Source organism: Rhinolophus sinicus, chromosome 16, assembly GCF_057876585.1.
Source record: "Rhinolophus sinicus isolate RSI-liver-muscle chromosome 16, RSI-T2T, whole genome shotgun sequence".
NCBI classification, from domain to species: Eukaryota; Metazoa; Chordata; class Mammalia; order Chiroptera; family Rhinolophidae; genus Rhinolophus; species Rhinolophus sinicus.
Window position 1 is genome coordinate 110,792,381 of NC_142516.1, and position 26,863 is coordinate 110,819,243.

The window sequence follows — 26,863 nt, forward strand, 5'->3', positions numbered from 1 at the left end:
GCTAGGTGATTCAATTTTGGTCATTGAAAAGTTATGTAAAGGAATGTTTCCTATAAACCCTCCTTTAATGAGAGAGGAAATAAAGGATGGTTTTAGTAACACTAACAAATACAAAATTGACTCCTTTTATAGACATTGTAAGAATCACCATTTCTTAAAAAATCATAATAATTATTTTCATTATTGAAATCAGTGATAACAAGGGAGACTTTACATATACAGGAACAGAAAATATTCAATTTATGCTGTCTTTTAGCAAACAGAACCAATGTAAACTTTTATTACTGGGTAAGGATTTTTAACATGGTAATAACAAGCATATTATGAGCACTGCTGCACTCAAAAGTGTTTTTCATAAAGATAGTCTGGGGATTAAAAATGGAAAGATTAAAGCATTTTGGTAATTTAATTTAAATGTATTCATGATGGTCTTATATCAAACAGATTGTTTACTCAGCATAGTGCTAAGGTGCTTTCTTGTTTCAGAGAAAAAGTGTTCACTCACTGTTAAGCCTTACAGTTCCAAATACAGTGCAAAATAGAGGAAAAGAGAACTCAGAAGAGATCTTAATAATCTGGATGCAACGCAGGGACCAAATTTTATTTGGCTAGCCACAATGTCTAATTTCAGAGAAGTTTCTGGTTTCCGATACACACTGCTTTATCTCAGGATTGAAAACAAGTGACAGAATCAACTTAAGGAAGTGTCAACTTTCCTAACTACATTAGAAGAGGAAAGGGTGAGAGGTTGTGGAGAAGTCCATGTAACATGTAATGAAAAACGCACTAGACTTAAGCCACAAGGTCAGAATTTGGCTCCTAGCACTAGTATAATTAGCTATGGGATTAGGTTAGTGGGAAATACTTTATTTATTTGTTTTTGAAAATCAGAGGTCTCAACTCTCAAAATTGAATAACAGTAATAAAATGGCTAACATGTGAATGAAATGAGAGTATTTCTTGTAGTGCAGTATTTCTTGTGTGTGTATGTAACTTTACTATTGTCACCCCAATAAACTTTATTAAAAATATAACTGAGAGTATATGAGAAAGTTGGAATATTTTTATGCCTTTATAAATAGTGTAAGAGAGCTCTTCTCATGCCATCAAAATTAATGTTTTCTCAAGGAAGCTTCTATCCATTAACTGTTTGATTTTTTAATTATTCATTTTTTAATTACAGTTGACATACAATATTATAGTAGTTTCAGGTGCACAACTTGGTTGTTCGACATTTATATACCTTATGAAGTGATCACTGCAATAAGTCTAGTAACCATCTGCCACTGTACAGTTATTACAATATTATGACTATATCGACTATGCTGTACATTACATCCCTGTGACTTACTTTATAATTGGAGTTTTGTACTTCTTAGTCCCCTTCACCTTTTTCACCCATCCTCTCCCTCTTCCTCCTTCCATCTGAGAACTCAGATACAGAGAACAAAGTCTGATTTTGTTTCCCCTCTCTTCCAACCTGCAGATGATGATTATATATTTTAATTTGCACACAGGAAATTCCCATTCTAATAAGGATTTAACACGTTAAAATGCATGTCCTCATATGTCTTAGAGTGTTTACATTGCCACACAAAGCCCAGCTCAGAAAGTCTCTTCTGTGCAGCGCAGTGCCGGTAAAATATTTTGGATGCTGCTAGGGTAATTGGGCTCTTCCTGAGAGTACTCAGGTGATGGTTTTTCACTATAAAGAAACCTCTTTCAGTGTCATCAGCTGCCCATTTGTGGCTTGGTGGGAAGAAAAAGGATGTTAGGGAAGATCGCAATAACTTAACTTGCAACCCGCTGTTATGGACCTGACAGCTGAACAGATGCTTTTTCTCTGTGGGAGACTGTTAACCTGTACCAGCAAGTCTGATTTTCACTGAACCCAGTACAATATTAATGGAAAACCACAGGAAGAGGAGAAGAGGTGTGTCCCAGGCCATGCTAGGCTGCTACTACCACAGTTAATCACCTCCCAGTTCATGTTAGAAGTTTCCCTTTCTAGCCTCTTTGAATTAAACAAAATTGGATTTGTTCAGGATGTGATGATAGAGAAATATTTTAGAGTCTGGAATGGAGAGGGTGGCTCAAACAAAGAAGTTATCTGTTCCACTTCAAAAGATAAATTAGCAGAAAACTCAGATAATAATTTCAAATTATTAACTGAAATTTATGAAACTTTGAAGACGGTATTTGATAAAATTATATTTTATTTTTAAAATAACTTTTTGAAGAAAAAAGCTTGTTTGAATTAAGGTGAAATTACAAAATTTAAATGTATTTCAAGTAGAGAATACAATTACGATTAGAGAACTATGTAACATAAAGCCTTAAATTCATTAAATTCATTGTTATCCTTTAGGGACGGTATCATAAAGCTAACATAAATGAGAATTTGTTAGTTTTTAAACTTTTCCAGTGTTAACTTCCGTAAACTCTTGAATTCTTGTCAGGTTGGCTTCCTCTGTTTCTCCCTCTTTTGTCTCTCTCTGCTGCCATTCATTCATTGCTTCCAAATGTGCCAGGCAGTGTGTTGGCAGCTGGGGATGCAATAATGAGCAACAAACATGGTTCCTACTCCTGGGGAACTTACCACACAGCAGAGTAACAGAGATGAATCAATTGTATAATAAAATGTAAACCTTCAACTGTGACCACTGAGACCAAAGATAGGTGTAGCATTTCCAAGAGGCTACTGACGTAGGCCGTTGACATAAGCTGCTGACTATTGTGACTTAGCCCCGTTAATTGATGAAAAAACTAGCCAGACATGCTTCACATCCAACAATTGAAGCTTGCTGTCAGAGACGTTAGGCTGGGAGAAGACAAGAAATGGATCCTTTGATACTTTTTGTACTTTGCTATCATAGGGACCATGTATACAATAATTTTTTCTCCTGTTGGTGATGAGATACGTATTTAGTTCCTCAAATCAACATTTTCCTCTCCTGTTGGTAATGTGATAGCTAATGAAAATTTGTTCACTATTATGGTGTGAAACTATCCTTAATACTATTTTCCATTTATTTTATTTGGGTTTTTATAGTTTGAGATACTGTATAAAGAATTGCACAGTTTTCTTAAATTTTGTATCATGGGGTTAATAATAATTAGATGTCCTCACTGTTCTTTTGGCAGGAATAGTTTTGACTTTTTAACAGTTATGTCTCCGGTAGGAGACCCTATGTAATTTATAAAAAGCATTCAATAAATGATTTACTATAAATCCTTGGCACAGTCACTGGAATATGGTAATTCATTTGTTCTACCAATAATAATATGGAAATCAAATGTTAGATTTGTCTAGATTTACCTAAATTCCATGTTAGAAGTTATAAATTTGGTAAACTTTATAAATTATACAGATATATTTAAAGTAGTCATTGATAAGGACATTTCTTTAAGAAGAAAAGAAAAAGCAATGTTCAGGTTGTGAAATGAGCCATACTAGGAAATGATAGCAAGCTTTATTTAAGCTATGAATCAAAGAATTCTGTTTGCCTGGAATGATAATTAAAGTTGGTTAGCAAGGAAATAAAATTGTTTCTGTATAGTCACAACTATTTAAGTGTTGTTCAATTTATGTAGATTATCTCTGGCTTCTCATTGACTACTCAAGTACTTTTTAAAAAATTACTGCCAACTTATTAAGGCATTTACAAAACAGGGCATGGCATTCAATTATTTGTATTTAGTGATGGTTTAGTGGTATAAGGTGAGCACTCAACCTTAAAAAAAGAGCGCTTTTTTTTTTTTTTTTAAGATAATCCTATAAAGGACACATTTCAAGAACCTTTCTTGATACTGAGAACCATACATGACACCTAAAGACATTGTGTTTTCATGATTAAACACTATCTGGATAAAACACAAGAAAACATAACTTACAAGAAAATTTTCACATCTTTTGGTGAGATTATTATCTGACAGTGCTCCATAAAATTCTACTTAATAACAATTTAACTTTTCACCCTATTTTAATATTCTTTCTTCTATGTTTAATTTCAGCACATTTTTGTATTTTAGCCATTTCTGCTGTAGGTAATGCAATGAAAGTCTTAACATATTTGGTGAAAAAATTATTTTAGTTTAATCACACAAGTTAGTTCAGCTCCATTTATATGAGTATTTTTAAAATTACTTTGATTTCACAAAACCTTTGAAAGTTTTCTATCCTTTTGCTGTGACCATTATCTGGTGGTGGGTCATGCAATTCTACTTAATAATAATTGATCTGTCCTCTCTATTGTAATGTTTGTTCTTCACTTCTGTACAATATGAGAAGAGACTGAAATATTTTGATATATTTTTTTCTTTTTAGTTTTTCTTTATTTTTTGCATTGTAAGCCATGGGGAGAATGTCTTGGACCTCAAAATGACATATTTTATTTAAAAAAAAAAATCATACTAGATTATTTCAGATAATTTAGCTCTGGTCCATTTATATGTGTATTTTTAACCATTTTGTGAATACAGAAATGTTTTAAAAACTAATGCAACTATAAACCTTTTCCCCAGAAAACATGTGACAAATTCATATAAATTTCTGTATTTACAGAAGAATCATTGACTTGACAACTCTAAGAAACTGTATAGATGTGTGTGTGTGTGTGTGTGTGTTTGTGTGTTTGTATGTACCTACACTGTGAAGGTAACTGGACCAGTAAGAAGATATTCAAAATATACAAGTGCATTGTTAGAAAAATAGGGGCTTAGCAGATGTAGAACTAGCAGGAATGTCTTGCCATGGACACATAGGGTTGTTGGGGAGCATGGCATGGAGGATGGTGACCGGGGATACGTTGTTAAAGAAATAAGGAAGAGGATGTGTAGATTTACTTAAGATACCAAGAGAACATTAGAGACAAAAAGCTCATCTTGGACCCAAATTATATTTTACAGAGGAAATCTACTTACGGCAAAACTAACACTACTCATTTCTGAGTTATCTTAAGGAGATTTCTGAATTCTATTTAGGATAACCTTAAGTTGTTCTGAGACTTAACAGCTGAAATACTATATTTGCATATAGAAATATTTGAATTTTAAATTGAAAGTATATTTCTTAAAATTAAAACAATAGAGGACTTCCTTACTAATTCACGTCATAGTCATTTCCTGAGCATCTAGCTAGATTTATCTGTTGATGTTGGGTACTAGTGTTTTTACTTTGTAATTTCCAAAGTGTATGTTTTAGAACCCCAAAGTAGCTTATTCAATGGTTGTCTCTGGACTAATATAATCCAGATGTTAATTTAAAATCCCAAACTATTAAGGGAATTGTTTAAAAGTTAAATGATTCAATTACTAGGAAAAGTTCTTCAAGATTTGGAAACTAATTATAATCTGTAGTTCAAAGCTCTAGAGGAATATGCCACTAGGGTAGGAACTCATTTAGTTTTTCCATATCCTTTTGGACTTTTCTTGGGCAAATTTAGATTTCATTACTGCTCTTTAATAGGTTCCTTGATGAATTTGGCTGCTTAGATCCACTACTAGAAATGAGAAGGTTAATTATGATCATTCATTTAAAAATTTTTGAACAAAATAGGCAGAGGAAAGATAATAGATTTCTATATATTTCATATTCAAAGTGCAATTTTAGCTTTTTTATTGGAATTTTCAAACAAAAAAGTAGGGAGAATACTTTAACAAACTCATATTTCCCTATCATCTAGCTTTAACAATGATTAATCATTTGCCATATTCGGTATATTAGTATCTGTTTTTAAGTGTTAAAAGATTCTCAACTGCTTGAACATATACAGCTGATTGAATAAAACAGAACATACTGCTCGGTGATTTAACACACAGTAACACCCATGTAATCACGGCCGTGGTCAAGACCTACAACATCGTTAGAACCCAGCTGCCTGCTGCTCCTTCCTCATAATTATAACCTACCTATCTCTCAAGTTTAACCAGTGTCTTCAGCTTCATAGTAATCACTTCTTTTTGCTTTTGTTGATAACTTTTAATCACTAAAGCATCCATTCTTAATGACTACAATTTTGTCTATTTGATAAACTTTGTATAAGTAGAGTTGCAGCATAGGTATTATTTTGTGTCTGGCATATTTCCTTAATAATGTAATGGGTTTGAAGTATTTATTCATGTTACTGTCTGTGACACTTTTTCATTAATTTTCACAGTTGTATTGTATAAATATATCACAATTTAGTTATTTATTCCGTTGGTACTAGACATGTTCAGTGAGTTCTAGTTTGGGAATATTATAAGTAATGCCACATTCACATCTTGGTTGTATCTCATTGTATACATGCACATTCATTTCCCATTTCTGCTGAATGAAATTGTTGGGTCTTATCATATACAGATACACATTTCGGAAAATAATACTAAAAAAAAAAAAAAAAAAAAAAAAACCTGGTTAGTTGGTTAGTTTTGACTCAGTAAATTAGTGCAAGATAAACCGAGTCTGTTAATCATGTTATTTAACATGGCTACATATTTACTGATTTTTTTCAAAAATCAATAACTGAGAGAAATGTGAAAAGAAAATGTCCCAACATTCTTCCAGATAGATCTATTTATCCTTCTATGTTTCCCAGTTTTTGGATTTTTCCAGTTTTTTGGCCCTGCTCCTGATTTTTCTAAGGAGCACAGATGGATGGTTTCTAAAGATGACACGGTGAGAGGGTGTAAACTCCCCTGTGACGGCAGTTCTAAGGGGTTCTGAAGTCTCACACTGCCCACAATTGGCCTTTAGCAACATTGCTACTCTGGATTTGTCTTGTATTGTCCTGAAGAAATAATTGCAGAATGATTTTGATTTTTTAAAAAAAAACTAATATTGCCAAGTGCGTTTCTTTGCAAAATCGGGTCTCTTTGTTGTGATAGGATAATTAAGTTAATTTTATTTGGTATAGCGATAGCCATATTTTTGTTCAACATTTATTGTATTTTGTGTTATTTTTCCTTACTGTCCTTGTTTTCACAGGTATAGTTGAGTTGGTTCTCTTTTTTTTTTATTTTTTATTTTATTAAATTTATTGGGGTGACAATTGTTAGTAAAATTACATAGATTTCAGGTGTACAATTCTGTATCACAACATCTATAAATCCCATTGTGTGTTCATCACCCAGAGTCAGTTCTCCTTCCATCACCATATATTTGATTCCCCTTACCCTCATCTCCCATCCCCCACCCCCCACCTCCGTTCTCTTTTTTAATTTGGAATTTCTCAAGTATTCTTTCATTCCATTAGAGGTAACTTCTCTTTCATAGTACTCATGAAGTCCTCTGATTCTTTTTTTTTTCTATCTTCCATAAGATAGGTCAAGCCAAATACTTTTATTTACCTGTTCTCTCCATCTTCTCCAGTGAGACTAAGGCATCTTTACTATGACTTTTATAATTTCAAAGCCCACTTAGGCATATAATTTTTTCTGAAATTGCTGTTAATTTAATTATCTGCTGTTACTAGGTCTTTCCCTCTGCAGTATATTTCTTCAAAAATCTGTATTGAATATTGGAGCAATGTATTGTCATTTATTCTATATGTATAAACACATCTCAAAACTTAATGACTTACTACTCATTATTGTCTTCTCATTTTTTTTTTTTTATGTTTTATTTTGGTATATTGCAGTATGGGTTCTGATTTAGTTGGTTGTGTAGAATTATTTCTGAAATATTTTTTTACATTTGGTATAAGGATGAAAAAATAATAATAATTGCATTTGAAAAGTTCTTTGTTTACTCAGATAACTTAATGATATTTTGACTTGAAACTATACTTGTGATATTTAGTCCTTAGCCCTTATTACTCTGCAGTCTATAGAAACTACACTGTTCTAACATCTTCTAGTTTTTGAGGTTTGTGTATGCCATAGCTAGCTGGTTAGTTGTGGGTTTTTTAGTAGTGTTTTAGTACTATTTTTTCATTTGCTTTTTTTCCCCCTGATATCTTGTAAGATTACATTCATAAATCCTATACTTTCAGATCCAGAATTAAGTGTGTGTGAGTGTGTGTGTGTGTGTACTGGGTTTTCATTTCCTTCTTAGGTCTCTCTGTGTTGTGACTGCAGTGGTATTCAAGCTGTGTCTGTCTCTTCAAACCTTTGTATTTCTTTAATCAATTCTGCCTCCTCTGTGTGTTTTGCTTCTTCTTGTTGTCTAGCCTGTTACTCCATTAGTCCATTTAGGTCTGTTATTCTTCTAGAACTTCTCCTTGTTTGCTGGTTCTGCTAAGGGGATTCATTAAGTGGCTGAAATCCTATGAGAGGTCGGGGGCACAGTGGTTTCTGCTCGCCTTGATCAGCTATCATCTGATAACAGCTATCAGCAAGTTATCAGTTCCTTATCTAGGCACCTGGTTGAAGTTACCTGGTCTCTTTATCTGCAAGCTTTGGTACTTTCCTCGGCTAGAGAATCTGCTGAGTCCCCCAGGAGACACCTACATGGTCAAATACAGTCTCAATTCAAGAGGGAGGAAGGGAAGTGAGGGAAACAGCAGAGTTCTCTAGGTATTCTTCAATTTCATTTAAATTATGGTTCAATATTAAAAAAAGTGATTTATATATAACTTTTAAGGCATCTGTAGAGTCAAATGAAATATATCTGTAATATGCTTGGTACATTATATTTATCAAATATATCATACTTTTATTACTTGGTAGAAATACTATTAAGTACGAAGTTCATTCTCATTTCATGTTCTTAAATATTTACAGGATGCAATGCTTTCTATGCAATCTATGATTAAATGTAAAAGAGACTTGCCTAATACTAGTCATTTAATAAAATTTAGATCTATGGACAAAGGAAATTGAAAAAACCAAATTAGATTACTGAAAGTCTCCTTTATTATGGTAGAATTGGAGAATTAAAATGAGACCTAAGCTTTAGTCTTTCTATGTTATAATAACTTATATCTTAGTCTTTATACTTCAGTCTTTCTTAGTTATACTCTTGTGTTATACTGTATACTTGAATTATGTTGTACAGAGAAGAACTTATTGACTTCATAATACAACCAAATATATTACTGGATAAAAAGTTAAAAAAAAGATTTAGTTTAAAGGCATCATGCTTTAGATACAGAAATAAATATTTTGGTGACAAAAGTTGCATTTACCAAATGTATTTTACTTCTGTATGTTTTGAATAGAATAATTCTTAGGTTTCTTCTAGGAATTTTTTAAAACAGACGTCCTATTTGTAAATAAAACACATGTAAATGTCAGTTTAACATTAATTCATAATACAACATTTTGAAAAAAAATAAGTGGAATAATAAAAACTACTGTTTGCAATACTTGGAAAAATTATATTTTAAATAAAAATTACTTGACAAAATAATATATTTTACGAAATCATTCTCTTGAGAATTTTATAGGTACTTATACAATTTCTTAAATAAATTCTGAAGTAGTATATTATTGTTTGCTAAAGAAAGGGATGTTCTTTGGTAGGCATTTTTGCAGTTAATGGTTTATCAGTTTTATACATTTAAAAAGTTCGCAATGCATAATTTTCCGATTGCTTCCCATACATATTCAATAGATGATACATTTAACAAAAATAAACCACCATGGGAAGATAGTAAAGGTGCAGTATTGTAGAATATAAAAAAAACTCCTGTTTTGAAAAATGGGACCTCTCTTATTTATTTACCAAAAATTTTCTTAGTGTTCTAACAATATTAACATATTCACTACTTACAATAATCCTTTTGAAGCCATTACCCTAATTTACTAAAGAGGAAATTGGGAACAACTAGGTATCAAGCTTAACAGAAGTCATACAGGTGGCAGAAATGATCCCCTTCTGGGGTTCTGTCTCCAAGTCTGGGCATGCTCTGAGCCTCCTACCATGCTGCCTCCCTTGTCAAGGGCTGGCCCCTGATGTACTGACAGTGGGAGGTCATGTACATTGTCTAACCTCTCCATGCTGTGGTTACTTCAGCTGTGAAATAGAGAAGATTTCCCATAAAGTTTATCCCATAAAGATGAAATGGTAGATGTATATCACTTAGCAGGGTTCCTGCCTTCTATTATTATCTATTATGTCTTCTATTTATCTATTATTGTCTTCTATTTATCTAATATCTATTATGTTTTCTATTATTAATTAGTTAATTTTGTTCAGTTGGAAATTTTGAAAAAAAGTAAAATCTTTGACAATGTTGAATATGATTTGACCATAGTAAGACTTTATCTACAGAGGTCAGAAGGTATTTTGGAAAAGTCGACAAACTGCATCCTATAAATGGCATTATGTTTTCCAATCCATCTTTAATATTAGGGTTTCCCAAAAGGGGCAAGAATAAATCCTGGAAATTATACTAGTACTTCTAAATGGTCTTCATTAAATCTATTGTTGTATTTTTCTTTTTTAAATATACCGATCAATATCGATTTCAATATTTAGAGGAGAAATACATTTAAAAGCTTTTGGGCTATTTGTAACAAACACCCTCTCCTACTTGTGTCACTATACAATGTTGGATGGAAGCCTATTTAGTTGTGTATATGTTCCATTAGCCTCTCTAATTCTGTTTGTAGTAGCTAAAGCTAGTAGTAAAAAAATGTAAAAGCTGCTTTCATCTGCAGTTATTAACTAGAGGGAACTCCAAACTTAGATTTAAAGCCATGTATTGTATAAAGCTTCTGTCCAATAAAAAAATCCTCAATTACCTTAAGAGCTTGCCTTTACCATGCTATTACATTTACAGGGCTTACTCCTTTTACAAAATTTCAGCTTCCAGAGTTCCGAGATGATTTGAGCAATTATTTATGATGGCATTACCTCATACTCATTTTCTCCTCAGCAGAGTTGTATCTGTGTCAAGCCCAAGTACTGTGAGCCAATTGAACTTGCTCCCCTTTCTTTGTTATAATCAATAAAATGCATTCCCTTGAGATCACACTTATTTATCTCCTTAGATTAGATGCAGTATCCTTTTACCCTGTACGTAGAAAAAAAATAAATAAATAAAAACCAAACCAAAAAAAGAAAAAAGAAGCCAAGTTGCATTCTAGGATTCTGTTTCCATGTTACTAAATTTTATATTGCTGGATGAAGGTGAGATTATTAACTATGTGCAATAAAGACATACATATTTAGAAAGAGGGTTGATCAGTTGGTTTTTGGTAATGAGATATCAACCTCTCAGTATGAATTCTGGCAACTGTAGGAAGATGCTGTGCAAAATGTCCTACATAGCACTTCTATTTCAATATTGAGATCTCTATTATTTAGCCTAAACCTATGTTTCTCAGGAGGTTACCAGGTCTCTCATTTTTTGATGAAATTACCGAGAGGCTACATAAATTTTCTTTGGTCACATCAGTAGTATGTGAAGCAAAAGTTAAAAACTAAATGCATTTTGCTATATGTTTTGAAATTCTATGGGTTTTGGATAATAAATGTTTATTAATAGAGCTGAATAAAACATATTTCCTGTAAAGTTTTTAGGAGTTGAAAATGATGAGGGCAATTTAATAACAGTTTATAGACATTTTTATACTCCATTAAAATATTTGAATAGAATCTTGCAGCTGAGTATCAGGCTTCAAGTAGTAACCTTTGTGACTGGGAACAATAGACATGTACATTTTATTCATTGTGACATTTGGTAAACTTACCATCCTGTGACACATCTTTATCCTCTTAAAAAGGGCAAACTTTTGAAATCTCTGGTAGAGGTTGTCTAGCTCCTCTCTTTTCCTCTTCACTAATATAAAAGTTTATTACAATCTTTGGAAAAGGAGTAGAAACATTGAAGCTGAAATAAAACCGAGAATCTAAAAGTTTAACGGAAGTTGTAAACCTTGCTGGGTATATGATATTGTTAAGACCTGGGTATTTACCGAGCTGACCTGCATACTTCTAACATGTTCATCCTCCAAAACTGTTCAGTCACATTCTCAAAAGGAAAACTGATTAGATGTCTGAGCTCCCTGTGAAACCTTGGAAAAGACTATAAACTGAGTTTACAGGGGACTATAAAGACAATAGAAATGTGTAGCTAAAAGTAACACTTGGGTTCCAGAGGTTGTGAAGTTGAATAGATACCTGGTGTACTCAATATCATAATATACGATGCTTTGAAAACTTTGAGATTAAAATGGGTTGAATCACTGTAAAAATAAGTACCTCAAAAGGTAAATATTTATTTACTCAAACCATTTCTATATGAAAGGCAAACTGAAAATAAACTACAGAGATTAAGATCTGCGCTGATTTTAAATACAAATTAGGTTACTTTTTTCTGTCTTCTATGGGATAATATTTAAAGACCACTTAGTACAATCTAGAGATATCAATGCAAAGATGCTATCAAAATCTCTCCCATAAATATTGTTGGATGAATATAAATGTAGTTCATTAAGAAATACAATGTAAAATTTTCTCAAATGCTTTTCTTCATTCATCAAGTTTACTGAACAACTGTTTCACTGTTTACTTCATTATGCCTTTCTCTGTGTAGAAATGTACTGCTTTGTCAATACTGGCAAACCCAGACTGGGGCCTTCTCTGTATAGAACACATGAAAGTGAAAGCTGGATTACTTTATATTTTCTCTAACATGTTAGTTAATAACTTCCACACAAATAATTGTTTTAACCAATTTGAGATTTTTCACTTTTGAAATTTTCTTTTCTTTTGTCCTTCATTTTCTTGCTGTCATAATTTCTGAAAGAAAGTAAACTGTGTGTGCTGATCATTTCTAAAAATCACAAAAGAGGCTTTGGTAATAAGACCATTTTACATTCCTAGTAGACACCAGGCAAGTAGTTAGTCATTTTAAGAATGCTGAGAGAGCCCTTTACCTAAGGAAACCTTTCACACCCTTCATCATGCTCCCTCCCACCTTCTCTCCCTTCCACTGACATTGCAGCCACCTCTTTCCAAGTGTTGTGCTAACACTTCTTTGGAAGTCTGGGCTTCAGATGTAGGAATTATTGGAGAGAATAGATCTGTATCCACGACCCTGCGGCACTAAATTCTATCAAAAATTAATAAAATAACAGAATCAGGCATTCAAGTTGTGTTCCTATAATACGTTGATATATATTCAAATTCCAAATTTAACTTTGCATTCTAGTCATACGTTTGCCTGTCTTTCCTGTTAAAAGGTGATTTCCTGATAGCTGGAGTTTTCATATTCACCTTGTCATTTTTATAATATTACATAGCATGATATGTGCTTGACCTAACAGGTTAATCATTGCTTGATTAATCTTTATTAGCAACATGGATAAGTAAATGAATCAGTAAATAAACAGCTATTCTATTTTGCTTTTAGGTAGATACGGAATCAGTGAGTAAATTTGGAAGGGACTTCTATTCATACAATTTACAATTGCTCCTTCTAGGGCTCACAGTGAGGAATACATGAATTCAGGGTCTTGCAAGCTTGCTAAAATAAAAAGAATGCTGAGAGGATATACTCCAGGAAGCCATTTTGTCTGGTTGACATATTGGTTCCCTCAGGGTTAGTATAAAATTAGTCCCTTGTTTTGTTATAGACTGTGATTATCGGAAATGTTCGCTTTGTATAGGTCTGCCCTCTGACTTAATAATGAGAGTCTTGAGTTTAAAAAAAAAAAAAATCTGTGACCCTCAAGTAAATCTTGAACAACGTTAAGGTGTTTTTTCTGCTTCCATCATTCCTTTCCCCCTCCTATTACCTTGCCTATGGAGAAGTGAATCACTCTTCTAAGGCTGTAGGTTTCATCTAACTGGTATTTAACCAACCTAATTTTCTCTCTAATGTCAGGGCATATTCTGCTGTAGCTTTAGAGTTGTAGTTTTCCCAGTTCTCACTAATAAGGCTATATTTCCTTGATCAAAAATAAGATTAAAGTTAAAATCATACATAAGTTTTCCCCCAGTTTGAATTGCTAGAGGAGCAAATGTCAATAGGTAATGCATCTCCAGAATGTGAGAATTGAAGCATGTTAAAATTAGATAACAAAAATTAGCATGTTTGTTTTCAAATAATATAAATATATTCACTGTTCATTATCTGTTTGTCTTGCTCACCTTCTTTTTCACCTGTCCTTTTCCTGGTAAATATTCACTCCCTTTCGATTAAAAGTGCGCCAAACCTTCAAGATAAAGGTGTTATAGATTTCTTACATGAATTCTTTACTGAGAATTTATCTAAAATAATGAGCTAATTAACCTTTTACATCCTGCTTCCTATATTTATAAAATCTCACAATCTATTTCATTAATAAAAACATCCCTGGTATGTATTGCCTTTTTTGTTTTCTTTTTTTACCTTCAGGAGGAGTTATCAACCAAGTGACCTGCCTCATAGACACACACCCATGCACCCACACCCATACCTACACACACACACCACACAAAACCATGCATATACATACATATACACACTCACATTTTAAGGTTTACTCTGCTCATATGGGGACTGAATTCTGCTATCCTGGGGTCTTTTAAATCTTTTTAAATTCTGGCTATACTTTGTCTCAACATAGGAATTCACATTTTTTTTGCCATATAATTTTTCTTTCCACTCTTGGATAAATGTAAATACTGTAGTTAGAAATGTACTGGTAAAAACAAAACAAAACTTCTCATGATCTTGATTTTCAAGACAATTATTTTTTTTCTGGTAAAAATATAAATTTGTATTTTTCCTTTGTCACACAACTGAAAAACAAAATCTATGAAATGATTAACATTGTCTTAGGTAAAGACCAAATCATGAAGTAAAAGTGAAATAATTATCTCATAGTCCTGTAATATTAATTCAGTTATAATCAAAATACATATTTTAGTTGTTCTCGATGCATGATATATACATATTTAAAGTAATTGTTTCTATTGGTTTTGCGTGTGTATCAGATAAAGCATTCTACATGCTACATTTCAATAAACACATTGCTCAGCCTTCTACTCTGTGTTAATATTCTTCAAAGAGCTCAGCTGTACTAGTCACCTGAAAAATTATTTTGTCGAGTCCTTTTAGTAGTGAGGATGAGGATAATTTCACCCTGGAGGATTCTTTCCATGACTAATCGACATGGCCTCAGATCTCAACCCGAGCTTTCAAAATGCATCCTTACTAGCCTAAGCCAATTGAATAACTGATAGGATAATATACGATTTAGCGGCAGGAAAATAAGTGTAAGAAGCTCCCTCCCACCCATAATCTGTACCTGAAATGAAAATAAATGTTTTATTAATATGAAAGTGCACGGAGAAATTTATACCAGCGCTGCATGAGGCCCTTTGTCACGCATGTAAAGTGAACTGGACACACTGATGCGTGGACTCTACAGCCAGATAATCTAGGCTTTTTAATTCTTCAAAACATTTCTCCCTTATCTTCATATTACCATAACATAAAATTTAAGACCAATTACTGAGATTAAGAGTGTGCATGGGGAAGTATAGAAATATCAATATTCATACTTTGTTGAAGGATTCAGGACACAATGCCCAGAAAAGGAAAAGTTCAGCTAATGTTTCCAAAGGCTGACATCGGCCCCCTCAACCTCTTTCCCTGGTTTGATTTTTGTACATCACCCTTACAGCTGTGTGATTTTTATGTATTTACCCGTTTTCTTGTTTTTCTGTCAGGCTTTCCCCACAAGAATGTTAGCCTGCAAGGACAGGAACGTGATCTCTTTTGTTCCATGCCCCATGCACAGTAACTAAAATAGCACCTGCACTTTGTCGGTACTCAGGAGATACTTGGTGAATAAATAAGTCAGCCAGGGAGTCAGCCCCAGAATAGTCCTCGCAACAAAAGGATTTGTGAATAGGGAGCTCAGAAGCGATGTTTACAAAGAAACCCATCCTCCTCCTCACAGAGCTTTGTCATCACAGTATGTGCAAGTGACCAGATCTTTAGAAATATCTGTGCTAAACTATGTCCAAAGTCAGATGTTTTCCAGAGACAAAGGTACGTATTATTAGAATATTCATGACTCTCCCTCACTTTCTGTGCAATTGAGGGAGAGTTGACTCTAGTGTGTAATTCTTGCTTATTTCCATTTCTAGTAATGTACACATATACATTCATGTGCATGTTGATTTAAAGAGAATTTCATGCTTGGAAAAATGTGTCTGTGAATATAGAAGGAGCTATAATAAAGCCAAGTTCTTTATGCAATAGGGGTTCCTTTTATGCCAAACAAATTATAAGGCAAAGGTTAATGTAGTATATTTAGGAAGAAAGAATAATGCTGAAATGTGCTGTTGTTCTTCTAAGACAGGTACAATTTCAGGAAGGATTAACAGGAATTTATTGAGTGCCAGTTAATGATATGAGGTAATTTTAAAAGTGTTCCCTTAACAATGCTTAAACTTATTTAATTAGAACATTTTAACCTTATTTTATATGCTGAGGAAAAGGCAATATTTGAGTGCTGTAAGTTAGGTACTTCGCATTTCAAACTTTCAAAACTAATTAACCTAAAGATGTCCAGTATCTTTTTTAACTGTCTTTGAACATGTAGTTTATAACATTTATGTCAAAACAATTTTATTGACAGTAGTCTAGGAAAGTAATATAATTTTGAGACAATATTTCTGAAAGAGAGGAAATGCCTTTTTATCTTCTCATGTACTTACCAAAATCAGTTTGGCAAAATCAGCAGACCTTTATTGTCCAACTGGCACTGGCTATGCTGAATCTTTACCAAATGCATTTCATTTTTAATGAGATTCTTTTGACTTTGTTGTTCCAGTGCCAGAGGGTGCAGATATGCAGCTAGGGTTGAGCAGTGTCTGACACTGTCCAGAGTGCCAGTTTGGACAATTTAGTCATGTAGAATTTTTTGGCCTATATTTGTTGTTAATGTCCTTCTGAACTCAGAGAAGAATTGTACATTTTAAAAATTACTGTCCTACAAGGCACTTGCTCTAAAATGTAATTGGGAGTTCTGCCTTCATCATTCTACAACAACAAAGATAGTCAGAAGTTGTCTAGTCTAAACCTGTGTCCACGTTGAATTTGATCCAAGACAGAGGATGCTCTGTGTTATTTTGGTAGAGTTTACATCTTGGGTGTTCTTTAATCTTTACTGGCTGGTTGATTCAAACTGTACAGTTTAATCCCACTGAAATTATTAATGTTAGAAACACATTTTAAATGTAGTATCTCCCATTATATTTTCCAGTATCATAATTCATTGTTTACTTTTATTACCTTGCCCTATGTGGTTGGGAAAATCACTTCAGTTTTCTGAATTTCATTCTCCTTTTTCATAAAGAAATGGAAGTTGGTTTAGGAAGCTTAGGAGTCATATATTTCTATCCTCTATTTAAAGATACCTGGAAATGCACATTTATGGTATGATCAAAAACTATAAAAATTAATTTTTTTGCCATATGTAGATAAATACATCTTTAATCTTTTATGCTCCATCAAAGGGATACAGACATGATATTATATGCTATACTAAATCCATAGTCCAGTGATGTCAGATACTTACGAAAGGGAGATAAAAGATAAGGGCCCTTCCAGAAAATTTCCTAAAATAAGACATCAGTTTCCACTAAAATTGTCATTAATAGTTCAGAATACCTTTACTAACTTGGAAAGAGACACAAGTAGCCACATGAAAATAAAGGCTATGAAATCATTCTTCTTATAATTATTTTAAGGAGTCTGACATAATATTCCCCACATGTAGAAATAATTTAATATTTACTTAGACGTTTCTGAATGTTTGGAGTACATTTGAATATGACATTCATTTAATTAAAATATTTAGAGTTTTCTCGAATGACTTCCTCTATAACCTTACTTCAACAGATAATTGCCAGTTCTGTGCATCCTTTTAAAAACTGCCTCCTAAATATAATTAATTAGTAAGCTTTTAAAAACTCCCACATCTCAAGAATGTTTTATAAAAAGGCAAAGTTAATGATTTAAAATGTAATTTATATTAAATCAAACTATTCCCCACTCTTGCAGAAAGATTTAGCTTGCTTTAAAAATTGAAGAAATACAAAATATAGTCACATGGTAAACACTTCGCCAATAACCTTTATGCTAAATGATCTATTGTGCCATTTAAGGTCATGATCTCTTATTTCATTCATAGATAAAATGTCAGTCGCTCCTGTATCTGGAAGGATCTGTTTAGAGGCAAATGCTATTCAAATGCTGTTCTGCAGAAATAGCAATGTACAGTGTCATGGTTCTTGGCACAGAACTGATGATGCATTGCCCCAGCATACAGAGACATCATTCCCATAAAACGTGTAACATTATAGTTCAGGGACTATTTAACCTTTAATACAAATCATTTTTATTGTCCCAGTAGAACTCAAACACTTTATTCTTTATATTTCTCTTTGGCACTATGTACCAATTGCAATGCTATTCTGTCAGGATGGAAAGAAAAGACATGTTAAAGCTCATCCATGTGCATTACCTCTGAAAAACTCCTTAAGGAATGAATAGCCATCTTCACCAGATACAGCAACACGAAGACTCAAAATTTGTCAGTGATGTCAGATAGCTATGAAATGAAATTATATCTCTCAGACTTCCCCTTTCTCTTAGTTTCAAGATTACCTGGAGTTTGTTGTTTTCTTCTCTCTCTACTCTGTCAGTGATGTACCTTCTGGTAATTCTAATAGAACATCCTACAACATTGAATAGGACAAAAATATCGGGATAAAACTTACTGCTGCCTATATGTTTATTTTTCACATTGTCTGTTTCTTATTGTTTACTCCTAGGTTTTCTGGTAGAAATTATCAGAAAAAAACACAAAACAAAACATAAAACCAATTCTAATTTTTAAAAAATCTTTTGCTGGTATGGAGGTAAGCTCATTTACATTAAAATACATCTTCTCAGAAAGTTGGTTCTCTATCTTTTCCTATTTTGTTTGTCTTGCAGTCTCATGCTTATTCTTTTCTTCTTTACAGCCTGCCAGAGACAAAATCTTCAGCAGGCTTCTTGCAGGGAAAATGAGGAAACAAAAAGAAATACAATGTAACAGAATAAAGTGCTTTAAATTCCAGTGGGAGAATAAAAATGATTTGTGTTAAAGGTTAAATAGCCCCTAAACCATAATGTTACAAGTTTTATAGGAACGGTGCTTCTATATTCTTGTGCAATGCGTCATCAATCCACAGCCAAATGCCACTGACATTATGTATTTTTTATCTCTGTAAAACAATATTTGGATACCACTTACCTTTGAGGCAGTTCTTTTGGAAATTATAAATGTATTTCTTTCTGAGGATCAAAAGAATGCACATCAAAATGAAAGATGAAGTGTGGAATCTGAATTCACAGCTGCTTTATGCAATCTGGAAGGAGTGCAGGATTTCTCATTTTAGTTCACTTCTCAAAGCTTTGTAGATAGAAGCCTAAAATGATATATTTGAATTTTAAAAAATATTCTTCTTTTCTCTGGTTGTGTAAATGATTGCAATCAATCAGATTTTCTTTGTTCAAGAAGAACCATGAAATTACAATAGGAAGTTTTTTTCACATGTAATTTTAGTTATACAGTGAGTGGGCAATGACTGACAGCTTAATAGAGTCCCACTGTGGCAAGAATATGATGTTATTTTGGGATAAATATTTTTATTTAAGAAAAGATAACTTACACTAAGTTGACTTTTTAAGTCTCCTTTGAAAATACTTTTGAAGGACACAAAGTATATTTGGAGTCCATTATTTTATACTTATAAGAACTAATATAATTTTTAATGAGACTATTAAGACATTAAAACCTTCCCAGTAACAAACAAACACAAAAAAAAGAAATCTGAAGCAAAATTAAATAATATAGTTTATGCTAGTTTGCAATATATAAACATTTTCTGGGCAGTATTGATGGCTATTTTAAAAGTGCCACATTAGTTGCAAGATGACTTTTAAATATATGGGCAAATTAATTCTATTAAAAAATAAATACAAATGGTAGGCTGGGTTACGACCACGCCAATGTACTTTCTGGCATTTAGAAAGAAAATCTGACTTTATGCATCAGAGGTTTTGCAAATACACTGTTCCATAAAACCAATCTCAGCATATTCTGGATTTGCTTGAAGATTCAAAAATGAGTTTAATACTAAACTGTAAAAATATAGTACCGTGTCTCCCTGAAAATAAGACCTGGCCAGACCATCAGCTTTAATGCGTCTTTTGGAGCAAAAATTAATAGAAGACCCAGTATTATATTGACCCAGTTTTATAGTAAAATAAGACCAGGTCTTATATTTTTGCTCCAAAAGACACATTAAAGCTGATTGTCCCGCTAGGTCTTATTTTCGGGGAAATACAGTATTTAATATAATTTTCCTCTGTACTCATTAAAAAAAAGAATAAATCAAGGGAAGTTGGATGACTCCAAGCCAGAAGTTATAACAAACATGTTATTTGGATGGCAGGATTATGATGCACAGTGGTCTCAACAGGTTGGAAAGATGTGAAAGAGGTCAGCTTTCTTCATGTCAGTTTTCCACATTTAATAATGAGGTCTCCTGTCATTATTCTTGATATTGCAAGATTCTGCATATGAACATTCCAAAAATCTATCCTCATAATTCCTGGCCTTCTGAATTCTGATAATTTATCTTTATTCCATTTAAGAGCATACACACTCTCATAGCAATAGTAATAAGGGTTATCACTTCTAGACTGTCTTCCATTTATCAGACAATAATCAATTCAGTTTATCTAATTTAATCCTCACAGCATAATGAGTTAAAATTTATCTCAATTTTGCAAATGAGGAAATTGGGATTCACAAAGTTGAATAGATTGCTTAAGCTCACACAGCTCTTAAACCAAGTATTTATTCTTCTAAAGTTTTACCTCTGAATCCCACAAATACTCAAACTTGGTTCAGTTCTTACTGCTGTGTCTTCCTTCATACGCCAGGCTGCTGAGTAAAACAGACAAAATCACACAGCTGGCTACATCACTATGTAGTTTACTCTGTACTTTCTATACTATAATGTGTTCTCTGAAATGTCACTGATGTGCTTTCCTTTCTTGGTCACATCTTCCTTCTGTTGTGTCATGATGGAAACTTCTCTGTTCCCAGCAAGCCTCTTGCCCAAATATCCATCATAACCTGCCTTCCTCAACAGCTAGCCTCGTCTTCTACTTTGCAGAGATCATTGAGGCCAAGGGATTTAAACTGGCTTTGATACCTAGTCTGTCTATAAACAAAGCTGTCTTTACCTATATCCATTCTTTCCTCCTTTGTTCCAGGCCCAGAGACAGAATGGCCCATTTGGAGTTCAAGTTTTTCTTTCTCCTGTGATATGAATTTGAAATCCTTCTTTGTATCCATTCTTCACCCAGCAACTGTAATTTGTGCTTCATGGCCCTATGCATGGTTTTCTTTGGTGGAATATTCTCGGGCAGGATATTCCCCATGCTTCCCAAAGACAGTCATTTTTCTGTGTTCTTAAGGATGTGTGTTATATATACACCTATCATACTTATCCTTGCATGGTATATGAGGTGGTTTGCTCACCTGGTTGAATATCTGAAACAGTCATTTCCTGACCTCCTTTCCCAGATAGGATAATTCTGCAGGACTGCATCAGGACTTAGCATCCTGTGTTTTGTAAGTATTGCTGCTGTGATGATCGTCCTGGGTTTGGAATCACTGAGTAGTGATAAGAACATTCACTTGAGGATAGAGAGAAATAGGGTTTAATTTCAGCTCTGAAATTTACTAGAGGAATGGATTTCCACAAATTTCTCAAATTGTCTGGGCCCCAGTAATAGACCTTCTTGTCTCTGTCTTCAAAATATATCAAGATTCCTGCCAGGCCTTATTCTTTCTACCAAATGCTCAAGCAGTCGTCATCTCTCATATGGTCTTTTGCAACCCCCTAACTGATCTGTTTCACATTTGCATACCATATTATATATTTTCCACTCAGAACCTGTAGAGATTCCTTGATGGAAAAATCATTTAATGCTGTTCCTGTCCTTCGAATCTTCCAGTAGCTCTTTTGGCATGTAAAATATGATTCAAATTCTTCACAATGGCCCATGTGACTCTATGATCTGCTGATACACATTACAATTTTCCTGCTACCTCCTTGATTTTTTTCCTCTTACTTTCCTCTCAATTCTTCGTTTCACAGCAGACACACTGGGCTCTTTGCTGTCCCTTGAATATGCAAAAGAAGTGCAAGCTGCAGACCTTTGGGACTTGCTCCTCTCTTGGTCTAGACTGTTTCCCCAGATATTCCCATGACTCTCTTCTTCCATCTATTCAGACTTGTGAAAAATCACCTCCTCTGAGATGTCTTCCGTGGCAATCCTAAATAAAAGCACACGTACATCACACTCACTAATTACCTTCTGATGTATTACATATTACACATTTGCTTTGTTTTTTAAATTATTTCTTTCAATACTATCCTGTACACACATTTTCTTTAAATTTAACTGTTTTCATCAGTTTTCCTGACTGGATAGGCAGAGCAACATGGAGTAAATTCAAGAGGCCAGAGATCCTGGGCAAGAGATGCAGGAGTGATTTCCATTGGCTGATGGGGGCAACACTAGAGAAAATCAGCAGGAGATTGTGTTGTCTCTTGCCCAATAGGATCACTCACAGCAAATCTAAGACCTTAGCAATGAAAAAGCCAGAATGCTCTAATTTCCTAGTGCCTGTGAAAGTCATGCCAGGAAAAGAGAGGCAATCTGCCAGATTAAGGGAGCTGCAATGTTTCCTTTTCTCTAGTTTTATTTATAAAATGTTCATAGTTCTAATGGGAGAACAACTTTTATAGGGAATAAAATAACACAGAGCTTTCCTCTCTTAATTTTTTTTTGTATGTATAGTCTAGTTCATTCCACATTAATATGTACTGTAATTAGGGGTCACATTTTGTTGAATGTGAACTAGCCATAGTTAACCAGGGATATTATGGTGAAAAGCTATATATTTTCTGAATTCCATTTCTAGTCTCTAAAACTATCTAGTTCCTGAAACAGCATGTTTTAAAGACAGAAAGTAATACATGTTTTTGAATGTGGTACCAGTAAGCCTAAAATAATAGCACAAATTATTTTGATTAAAGAAAAAATCATGGTTTATTTTCCTCATTATAGTACATCAGTTATAGTATTACTGGGCCTGTATTTTCCCCCAAATAAAAATGGACTCTATGTGATTATATTTTTAACATAGAATGGAAAAAAGTGTGGCTTAGAAGCCTTGTTATTAGTTTCTCTTTGTAAAATGGCACTTGGTTAATTAGAATTTGTATCTCTCCATAAATATTTCATTGGAAATTTATTAAATAAGCTTTAAGCCTTGTCACTGAGGTGAATGGCGATTGTCTAATTTAAGCTTGACATTTTATCTGTAATATTGCCTTTGTCTGGTGACACAATTTTGTATCAGCTTAAGGAGAGTGAGCTTAGTTTATTCTATTGCCCCTTTGTTACATTGTCATGACAAAGTTTCACACAGAACTATTTTATTTTACTCTTTACCACTGTATTAGCTACACTACTGTTTAAATGACTTCTCCATTAATTGACAAAATGACCCATTGTGCATTGAAGTATGCCACCACCACAAAACTAAAATAAAAAAGTCCAAAAATATTGTTTATATTTAATTACTATATATTTATTGGTTATTCATTTGTTTTAAGTGTGGGATATTTAGGTGAGGTTCATACCAACTGGAGTAGCTACCAGGAGTTCCAAAAATAGGACATAGTAAAGTACTGAGAGACATTATTGCATAGAAAAAAATCCTTCAATGTTTTGATGTCCCTAAATTCATTCCTGTACTTTGGTACATATTATTGTGCTGCTTTTTCAAGGTTTTGGTTCAAGTAACAGCATTTTCCCCCCTCCACTCAAAACATTATATGTAGCACACTCTCACTTTAAGGAGGCAAGTGCTTCTGGATTCTTGTGCTGTCTATAGCACTGACTTTCAGTAGGATCGTCTTAATATCATTTTTAATCAAAAGGTCTATTCTTTAACCTACAGAAACACAAGTTTGAGAGTTTAATCACTTTGTAATTTTATATAAATTTGTATTATGTGATCACTGGGTAGTAATTTAATTGCTCATGGAAGGCTATAGATCAGATTTTTAAAAGATGTTAATCACGTCATAGATCACCTTTTGTTTGTACACCATTGTGTTCTTACTTAGAGAGAAATATACCATGCACATACACATAATTTCAAACTCGTATTCACACTCGTGTTAGTTATTAGTGATGGAAAAGTATACAGTACACTCTTGACTGTGCCGTGACTATTTAATGACCTAACATGATTTAACTTGATATTATTTGAGGAAATAGAGTTTGAAGATGAAAATATGCATTTTAATCAGGAAATTATATTTCCTGATCCTCCTTAGTTTAAAATAGTCAATTTGTTCAATAAAACAGATCCTTTAAAATATTTCGCATTAGATATTTTGAGCTATTTCTCTTCTATTAAAAATCATCTATGAAAATATAACAGTGGCTCTCTCTCTTGATTAAAGAGGATTGGCATCATAATGATATATTATTAGATCTATACTCTATTCTTCTTAACTGGGTTCATTCTAATTTATAGAGGGATCATTATTAGGATAATGGAAACAGTGTCCTCAAAAACAGGTGACTATTTAGTAGGGACCCTGACAATGCCATTTCCACTTCAAAAGAGTTAAGGGAATCTACATGCTAAGTTATTTTTTAAGGGTTAAAAACAAGGTTTAATGATATATAACACATCACAAAATATATAATTTATGAATATTGTTAAAAAGGTCATAAAACTAGGACTATATTTATCCAATTTAACATTTCCTTTTTATATCATGACTGGGATCTTCAATATTTAGTAAACTAAATCATTTTTTATAAAGCAATAAAATAACAGATTATCATAAGAGATTATTTTGTTATGGCTGCATGTGAAAGTGTAATATATCACAGCAGGAAGACTATGTTTGTGACATTCAAATAATTTGGGGGTGATAGTAGATGTTTGACCCTGCTAAATATGTGCTAGGATTAGCAATACTTTCCTGATCTTTGGGTGATATTAGTCTTAGAATTGAGATATAATCATTACATTTTCAATGAAATATGTGTTTATAAAAGTAATTCTGTGTTTTCCCAATTTCATGACACATTTTAATAGTACTGTGAAGATGTCTGTCTTTGAAGAGTCCTTCAAAGCTCTAGGGAAACCAAATCTCCTTATTTTCAACATTTCTTTAATGTGTCAGCTCTTTCCAACTTTGATTTATGAAGAGATACCATTTTGTGTTGAATTAGCATGCATTTTTTAAACTTCTAAATGAAAATAAATTATGTTATTATTTGGTTGCAAACCGAAATTATTGGGTGCAAGCTGATTTTTAAACCAGTGTTTCTCGTGGTGGGGGGCAGAGGCAGTTTCACTGCCTGGAGGATGTTTGACAATATCTGGAGATATCTGTAGTTGTTCAGCTGGCAAGAGATTCTAGAATCTAGTGGGTACAGGCCAGAGGTGCTGCTAAACACCCCACAGTGCATACAGCTCCACACAACGAAGAATGTCAGTAGTGCTGAGGTACAGAGAATCTGCTTTAGACTAATCATTGAAAGCTAAAGTAGAGGGTGATCAAACTGTTTCTTGTGAAACTTTGAGAAAAAAGAAAAGAAAAAAAATCTCTATCCAACCATTTTACATTTCTGACATCTGTGTTGCATGTGATTGGAGATTCTTTCTTCTAAATATCTATTGTGTATTTCAATGACTGCTGGGATAAGAGCTACTTGTTTCTACAGTAATTGTCACAGGAAAATTGCCAGATGGTGATACTGAGAAGGGCAGCATAAAACAAAAGCAAGCAAATTCCCCTCCCCCCAAAAAAGTCTATAAGTGTTTTCTTTCCCATTTCACTTTCTGTTTGTATAGGCTAATGTTTCAAATATGTTCTATCCTTCTTTGAGTACAAGAAAGGAGTCATTCATGCAAATGACACCCAGATATAGAGCAGACATGACTCATGAGATTCTTTTTTTTTAATTGTAGAACTGTATGTTTATTTTTTAATCTCACTCCCCCTAAATAAGAATCTTACTCCCCCTACATTAGAATATTCAAGTAATGTAGCAGAAAACAATGCCTTTTACATAAGGTTAGGCAAAAAACCACACATTTAATTTTCTCTTCATCTAGGTTGGCCGAAGAACACAAAATCTTATAGGCCAGCTGATGTTCCCTTTTTCGTGCTCCGTCACTGAGTTAAGCTTGAAGTGAGATTCTTTTAACATACCTGTTTATAATTCATTCCAACCAGCTCTTTAACATTACTGGGGAAGGTTTTCTTTTGCCACTAAATGGAAGATTTTGTGGGTACCATGACTCTTACGTTCACTCCTGAGGAGTCCTGTGGTAACTTGAAATCACAAAACTCAACATGAAATCAGCAGCTATGAATTTGATGGAAATCTTCATTGTGACATGTAGGATTGGCTGCAGGCAGATGCCGACTGCTTGGGAATACCCCCATCAGCTACTTCTCTCTTTCCACTCACTTTTCCCCAACGCCTCCCAAGTTTGCAGTGTAGAAAAGGAATGGTGAAGAGGTAGAGTTTATACAAACTTTTCCCTTGACTGTTACGGCTCTCAGATGATTTTGTGTTCTCTAGGTCTGGCAGATTGTTAGAGCTGACTTTCATTAGTTACTAGTCTAGTCTAAGCTTTCATGGTGACTTTGGGCATCCAGTGCTTGGACGCTCTGCTCTGACACAGGTTACGGGTTCCTTTTCGCTGAGTATTACGCTCTGTAAAACCATGGTTTTTCAGGGTTCCCTTCCATGAAAAAACTCTTTGCTTGGGTCTCACTGTATACACAGATTGTACCTTAAGCAGGAGTCACATTGTCTCC

The 26,863-nt window shown here is 33.6% G+C and overlaps 1 long non-coding RNA gene across 1 annotated transcript in view; it reads left to right on the forward strand.

Moving 5' to 3' along the window:
• Positions 1-15,770: 15,770 nt before the first annotated feature.
• Positions 15,771-26,863, forward strand: part of LOC141571305 (uncharacterized) — a 141,636-nt gene continuing 130,543 nt past the window's right edge. The window contains exon 1 of the long non-coding RNA XR_012496068.2: positions 15,771-15,914. This is a non-coding gene — a long non-coding RNA (uncharacterized LOC141571305). The remainder of the gene's footprint in view (positions 15,915-26,863) is intronic.